This window comes from Lagopus muta, chromosome 2 (assembly GCF_023343835.1).
Source record: "Lagopus muta isolate bLagMut1 chromosome 2, bLagMut1 primary, whole genome shotgun sequence".
Classification (NCBI taxonomy): Eukaryota; Metazoa; Chordata; class Aves; order Galliformes; family Phasianidae; genus Lagopus; species Lagopus muta.
This window is the reverse complement of record NC_064434.1, coordinates 64,735,876-64,744,358: the sequence shown is the minus strand read 5'-3', so window position 1 is coordinate 64,744,358 and position 8,483 is coordinate 64,735,876.

Sequence of the window (8,483 nt, the reverse complement as noted above, 5' to 3'; positions counted from 1 at the left end):
TCTTCTTCTAAAGATCTACAGTCTTGCCAAATTATTACATCTTGTATTGAACCAGACATTTTTTTCCTATCCAAACATGGCACTTTGCACTTTGTTTGCTGAGTTTTTCCCACATCATTTCAGACCTCTGCTTCAGCTTGTCTCTCTTTCAGCATTTTGGAAATTTGGCAGCAAATCCAATTAAATAAGCAGACTCTTTATTCCATCTTTACAGTCACTGAAACAGTGAATAGTGCTGTCGCCAATTGTCCAACTCGGTACCCAACTTTCAATACAATGCTGCCTCTGTAACTGCTACCCTTTTATTCAGTTTTCCAGCTGGTTTTGTATCCACTTTGTTCCTCCTTCCCAAATTGTCTTATAAGAATAATTTGCAAAATACTGCGACAAAACTTTACAAAGTAAAGATGGATTACATCCCTGCTTTTCCCTGATTCTTAGTCTGTGATGAGATGAAGGGATGAAATGATTTGCCACTGAGTTATCTGAGTTAATTTTTCTTCAGCTCTTTTCATCTTCTATGAATCTGAACATAAACTATTTGATGATTTTCAGATCTTTCTCTGGATAACTAAAATTCTGCTGTTCAGTTTGTCATTCCTTCAATCTTGTTCTCTAAGGGAAGGTCACTATTTTTTCTCAGTCTCCAGGAACACAGACTGTCTCCCTCAGGTTCTGTAAGCTTGGTCTATCTCTGTCTTGCCTCATGGATTTCTCCAGATCGGGTCTGTGGCCTTATGTGCAATATAATCATTGTTGGGATTCTCCTTGCCATCTGGAAGACTCATATAGGCTAGATTTATTCTCACCCTGGATGCTGTAGTTGCACTCCCATATATGACCCAGCTTCAGAAGATGGAAGACTTAATACCCCCAAATATACTAAAATACATATAGAGATGGCAGCCAGACTATAATGATGATTTCTGAACTTGTGATCCATTTTCATTTCTTTCTTTAGGGTTAAAAAAAGTCACTATTTTAACATATTCTGATACTGAATTCTGTTTCAAATCCCAATACTCCTGTGCTCCTATTTGTTCTTCTAAGGTGTTTCAAGTGTTTCTGCAAGTATCAATGTCTCATTTATTTCCCTGTCTTGCTGACTGTATAGAAAAAACCTTTCCAAAAGAGCTTTCCTTTCATTTTCTTTAAACTGATCATCCTTCTCAAATATCAGCTTTGCAACTGGAATCAAGTATTGCTTACATTGTATTCATGGTTTCTACTTTTTTTAATCTTGAAAATCAGCCTTCTTGGTGTTCTGAGCATCACATGCTGTCTGTTCCCATCTGCCTCTTCTTTTGTCTATTCATCACAGCAACATCCTTGCTGTGGGGTTCACCAGACTATTGCTACCAGCAGTTTCATAAACGATATGCTGACAGACAGTGCAAGGGAATTTCCATCCTGCAAAAACAGAGCTGGCTTTTTACTGAAACAAAAGTTTCAGGAGATGCTATGATCAAGCTTGCACTCTGAGCAAGTACATATAAGCAAACTTCCTTGCTTCCCTATAAAATAACTTCATCTTGTCCCACCCTTGAAGATTCCATGCAAGCTGTTTTGTTCAAGAATGGTGGAGTTCAGAAAGCCTGGTGCAAGCTCTTTCCAGCCTGGGGAGGCTTCAATTTGCTGTCCCTTGATTTGAACCAGCTCCTCTGGTATCCTGTTCCGTGACTTGGTCCATGGAGGTGGTTGAGAGTGCATACGGACCCAAGACAGTCCTAATAAATCATACTATTTGCTGTGGAAACACTTGATGGCTGTGCAGACAATTACAAAGGAAGAGTATGGATTTGGTGCCTAAGTAAATAGCCCTCTTAAATATTTCACTCACTCAATTCCTTGGGCAGCTCAGTCTCAGCAGTGAGCAGTTTTACAGCCACTTCATAAGGGAGGAGGACGGGAAGCAGTAATTAAACTATCTCCTTTTGGCAGCACAGCCCCTGTCACTCAACCTAATGGGGAAGTCTGGTGCCAAGCGGGAAGGCGCACTCAGAGTTCAGGATCTGCAGCACTCCCTGAGGATGCATAGTCTCCAAAAATACCTTCTGGGGACAGACTGTACCTGAGTTCTGTTCAGCCCTTATTCTGCTCTCCCTGCCCAGATGGGGAGGAAGCAGGTGCTGGAGCTGTAAAAAGGATGAAGTTCTTTAACATGCATGCACACTTCCAGCTGTCTGGGCAAAAGCTTTGCGCAGTTATATTTTTGTCCTGGCTCTTCAATCTCACAATTATTTTATATCATTTACAATACATCCAGCCTTACAGTTTTGCTTGGGGAGCATTTCTCTCAGGGAGCCATGGACAAGCTGGAAAACATTGATCAGTTTTCCAAGTGCTGGTGTTCCACTCATACTCTCCAAGCTGCCGACAGCCTGCTCTTTAATTAACCAGGCCTTGAATTTGCCACAGCACCAGTAGGTATGGAGATGTTTGACTGGAGACTGATGGAGCCAGCTCTCAGCACAGAGAGATGCAGGGCCTCTTTAGGGATGCAGGTCAGCAGCACTTTAACAGGATTTGACTGAAGGGTGTTTGTACCTGAGATCGTAATCAACATCCGTTATGGATGACAGCCTTCCCACAGGAATTTCTGCTCTGACTTTCCTTAGTTCGCTGTTTCTGCCTGGGAAGCTTAGGCTTTTGTCTTCACCCAGAAGTACTCGAAAAGCAGAGGATTCAGCGTTACCCACTCAGTGTGTTACCCACAGAACCAGAACCACTGCACTTCTGTGAAGGAATTTGCACCCTTTCAGTCACCAGTTCTCCCACTGACACATGGCTTATCTGAGCCTGCTATGCAGCCAAGCCTTGGACTCAGAAATAGTCAGTTAGGTTCATTTATCTGACTTATTTTGTAATTCTTTTTCAAAAATACTATGTGTGATGGTTTTTCTTTTCCTTGCCTCCACGTTTTTAAGCCTTCAAGACTGTTTTACTGGTCTGCATTTTTTTTGGATCATTTTCTAAAGGCGATCAAGGCCAGCATTCCTCGCTGCCATGGGACTGCATATTGAAGAAATGTCATTGGATACTGCACCAAAACTGTGACTGCTCTTTCTGCTTCCTACATTCATTTTCCACTGTGGAGTTGAGAGAAACACTTGTGGAAGTCTAGCTGCATTCTTCTGGTCACCTGAGACCTCTGATATTTGTCATCATTAGCACAGTAGAAAACCTGAATAAAGTTGGCACAAAGGAAAATCTTTTTTCTGAGATCAGCACCCCAGCTAACCTACCTAATTTACTGCATCTGGCTTGCCCGTAAAAACACAAGACAAAGACATTTATAGCATTTCAGTAACAAACTCATCCAAAAAGCACCAGCTAATTCTTACTTTATGAGACATTAGCTTGTCCATGACTATTTCAACACACCCTATCATTCCAACAGTTTGTAAAGCCTGGTCAACACCACTGATTCCCTGAATGACTTCTGCTTTAATCCTCTTAGAGCAGGAATGCTGGCTTTGTTTCTTGGCTCCAGTCACAGACTCTGTGGTTTTAGAGATATTTGAGTACCAATATTGGTTTTCTCTTTAACTGTTGATGCTTTCCAAAGACTGTATATGCAGTTAAACTGCCATTAAATGCCATATTTTTAAAATCTGTCTTGCTCATTACAGTATAAGATACAAGCTGAAACTATAATCTGTATTAGAAGGCTGCATGTCTTCTGGTATTGGGTAATGGAGCATTCTGAAGATATTTCCATGCTGCCAAAAACAACAATAACATCAAGAGACAGCGTGTCGCATTTCCCTTATAGACAGATCCAGCTGTTCTCAAGTGCCTGGAAAATCACAAGGGTGATCAGCCACAATAGTTAGTTCATCAACACTACTCATTTGGCTGCCAGAACCAGCTGATCTGAACCTTCAGTAGCTCCATTTTATAGGCAGTGGCCTTAACTGTCTTGAGAGCGCAGACTTCTTCTCCCATCTAACCTGAGCTTGTCTTGCATGAAAACACAGACAAGAAGGAATGAGCACCCACTCATTTTGTTCTGGCCTGACAGTTGCCTATGGGCAGCCCCAGATAGAAGTCCTTTTGGATTTTCCTGATGAAGAACACCACGTGGTGGGCTGAGATTTGCTTGAGCCCTGTGCTGCAAGGAGTCAGGTAGTGCGTGTGCTGTTCATACTCCTATGAAAGGACAGCAGAGTTTCATTGTGCACGTTCTTCAAAGCATATCCAGAACTGCAATTGAGATGGGTGTTCTCATCTCTGACCTGAATCTGAGTCTTAACCCATACCTAGAATGACATTTCTCTTCAGGGGCAGACCTTTCAAAATGCTTTCATTTCAAAGATTGCCATGAATTGTGGCAGCGAAAATAAACCGGAGAGTCCTTCTGCCCTCCTACACCAAGGCTCTTGTCAGTAATATTTTTTGGTTTACAGTGATTTTGCACTCATTCAACACCCTGATGCCTACCCTGGCTGAGTGATCTAACCTGTGCAGAGCAAGCGGTGCAGCCTGCTTTGACCCAAGGAAGGTCTCATTAGGGCAAATCTTCCATCCGCAAGGTGAGGATACTCCTTAATCTTGATGTGACAGATCTGTATGATATTATTAGCATTATTTGGATATGCTGCAATTTCATGCTCTTATGATTTCCTTCTTTCTTAAGTCTTAAGAGACTTCACCAATAAGCTATCAAATAGCAGGAAGGGACAAGAAAAAGAGCATGCTTTCCATACTCTTGAGTAAAGACGATGCTGGGTAAATTCAAGCATAGTTAGTGGCATATCAAGGAAAGGCGTATGTGTTGGAGCTTTTTAAAAGAAGCTAGTTCTTCATTCAGATTCAGTTAGAGTTGGAAATCAATTCAGTCTAAACATTTTAGTTATTAATATAGTCCCTTAATGCCAGAAATTGCCTGTAAAAAGATCATGACTTCTGAAATACTTACTATTAGCTGCATGTTTTCCACCAGTAAACATCTGTCTGTGACTGGCTCACAAGCTGTTCACCACAACTATTTGTTCACGTATTTGAGCTACATGATTAGTTAGTATAAGCCATACTGTGTTGTTTGTCTTTTCAGCCACATCTGAATGTTTACAGAAGCAGCTTCAGCACAATGCTTATTGAAAATTCCACATTTATATGATCATTCACCACTGTCTTGCAGCAAATGCCGTCAAAAACAGAGGATCTGTCCCTTTCCACTTCAGATTAGTCACTGGATTTATGCAAACATAAATAAATCATAATACATTTAAGGATTAACTAAAATATTTTAAAAATTCTTCACTAGGTTCTGGTTTCTGCTTAATTTGCCGTACTTTTGTTAACAACATGTGCTACCTGTCATTTAAAGGCTTTGAGTAATGGATCTTGTACTGAAAGCTTTTATGAAGCATACACTTGTTGTTCTGGCCCTTTCAAGTGCCACAAGCAAAAGCTGAAGGAACTTGGTTATAAAGCCATTACGACCTTGCAGTATGAATGAGCTCCAGCTATGTTTCAGAAATTGTGCTAAACATTTCAGTGAAGCGTTACGTAATTATCATCTTTTCTGGCTGTTTTTTTCTCAAGCAGATCTCATCTACTTTTGTAGAACAAGATCAGCCTTTGTTGTCAGTATAACTAGACTTGCTTTCAATAATTATGATTGAAATACATGATTTTTCAGTCTGAAGGCAAGAAAGCATGTTATTTCCCTAAGTGGGAGAACTGAAAACAAATACTGGAGAAAAGATAAAGGATTTTTCAAAAGCCTTGTTTGTCTGTGACTGTTCTCATGTTGCGATGCAATGCAATTCAGGAACGAACTGAGATGGATTCGATCCAAATATTTTTGAAAACCTCACCCAGGTTTTCACAGTGTTATTTTATATTGTTCCAGTTTACTCACAATCATTAAGGCTGTAAAAGACCTCTAAGATCTTCTAGACCAACTATCCTTCTAGACCAACCATCCACCTACCACCAATACTGCCCACTAAATCATGTTCCTTAGTACCACATCCATACATTTTTAGAACACCTCCAGGGATTCAACCACCTCCCTGGGCAGCACATTTTAGTGCCTGATGACTCTTTTGGAGGAGAAATTTTTCCTAATATCCAACCTGCACCTCTCCTGGTGCTACTTGAGCCCATTCCATCTTGTCCTATTGCTAGTTACCTGTGAAAAGAGGCTGACTCCCCACCTCACCACAACCTCCATGGAACAGCTTTTTGGCAGTGACAGAAATTTCAGGACCTCATAACCTACAAAACAAACTGTTGAGCATTGTTAAATACTGCCTTTGAGAACTATGTAAGTTTCATGTTGAAATCTGCTGTCCTGGTTACCTAGTCTTCTTTAAACACTAACTCTATTTTTTACTTATATATGGTGCTACTAAGTCGTGCAAATATTCAGATAGGACTTTTGGATGGTTTTCTTGGCTTTCTTTACCTCAAGTTCCTAGAATTACCAGTACCGCAGGCTTGGATTTCTCTGTCCTTGCAAGTCTGTGTTCTGAAAGCAAGAGTTTAAATTTGTTTTTAGGGACAGAACTGTGCCCATTCCAACCCACTAAAGTTAATGGGACAGTTAATAATGAGTAAGTGAAGGACTTGGCCCAGAACCTGCCTAATCGACAAGTTGTTTCAGGAAGAAGGTAGCTTATTTTTAAAGACATTGTCAGCAGAATCATAGAGAGGCAGGAATCTCCCATTACAGTTATTCCAGAAAATTTATATGCCAATATTTGAGTATAAATTGGGACTCCAGCTTCTTTAAAACTAAGTAATTAGGAGTGACCATTAGTAAAATTTCTGTTTGAATTATTAGCAATTTTATTTTGGAAGTTTTCATTTCAGCAATTCTGTGAGAAAGAGCCTGGGTCAGTTTACATTTACAAATTTGGAGCAAATCCTGGCGAAACTCTGCTGAGACACATTTAGTAGTCTCCAATAGCAGATCTTGTCGCTTTGCCTAGAGACATATTTTTTTTATTTTGCTTTGTTTTTATTTTATTTTATTTTGTCTAAGTCTCCCTTCCATTCCCTCCACACCCATGATGGTAGTGGGCTGAGTCATTTTGAGAAGTCTGGACATAAATTATTAGAAGTTTCTGTTCTTCATCTTCTGAAATTTTGCCAAGGTGTGTTGGCAGCCTGGAAACCCTAGCAAAGTCACAGCCAAATCAAAGGCCATCCAGCCATTTAAATTCACTGCTGTCTAAGCTCAGCAAACTGCAAGTGTCAGGGAGTATTTTCCACCTAGAAGCCCACAGCAGTCCAAACTGATTCTGGCAGAGAGCCCAGTGAGTTTAAGGAGAGCACAAAAACAGGGAAATTACAAAGACCAAGATACTTTATGTCACATGGCATAAAAACCATTACAGGTTGTTTACATATTTTCAAGTCTGGAGAGAGAGAACAGTCCCCATGAGTTTGGGGGGATGTAAAGGGTACTGGGCTGAGTTGGCGAGGGGCAGCAGCCTAGCCCCTAGCAGCTCTGCTGGTCCTCAGCCCTGTGCTCCACCATCTTAGGGACCACGAGCAAGCCAAGCCTCCCCATTGAGCAAGATGTACAGTGAAATGGCTTTTGTGGTGAGCTGGGTAAATATGCTGTGCTGGAGTGACTCAGAGCACATGTCATCTGTGGCACTGAAAATTGTGTTTACTGAGAAATATCGTCCAAACCAGCATCCTTCTGGAGAGAAGTGCCTGGTTTGGAAAGACACTTGCAGTAAGCTTGGGATATCACACAAGAATGTGTCATGATACTCTCTGATCTTCTTCTCTTGAAGTGATGAAGCAGCCAGGATCTGTTTTTCATTAGTTTTGTGGTGCATGCATCACTCTGTCCCCTCCTGCCCTTTTGACAGGTGCTTCACCAGCATCTGTGGTTTTAGCCACAGAGCACTCAGACCCCTTAATCAAAAGACAACAGATATTCCTGTGCTCTTTAAATAAGTTAGGCATCAGCATGATGTCCATGGTGCCTAGGCTGTTAACAAAACAATTAAAATAGCTTTAAACAGTGAAATGATAAAAGCCATCAGCATGATGTTATCAAGACCCAACTGCCTCAGACTAATCTATCTTCTTCCACTGAAGGGATAATTCTCCTGGAGAATAATGGAGAAGCTTGAGTTCTTGTCATTCTCTAGTCCAATTTTCTTACGCTAACCCAATCAAAACTGTCCAAGTGGAACCACTCACATGTGGATATCTAACCATGTGCAAGCAACAGTTATCTGTGTCATGCTGTCCACCTCAGCAGATTTTGCAGTCCTGCAAAATCCAGAGGTCTGCTCCATATCTTTCTCTTACGTGCAGTTTGAATCTGAGTATAGAGAAAACTTCTGTGAAACTTATTAGCAAGATGGAAAGAAAGGAGAGAACAGACATCAAATGGAATTATTTTAATAAATCAGAGAGATGGTACCAAAAGTGTACTATTTTCTCTCTCTTTAAGTTTTGTTTTATTTTGTTTGCACATAGCTGTTTGACCTTTCTCTATAACGTTC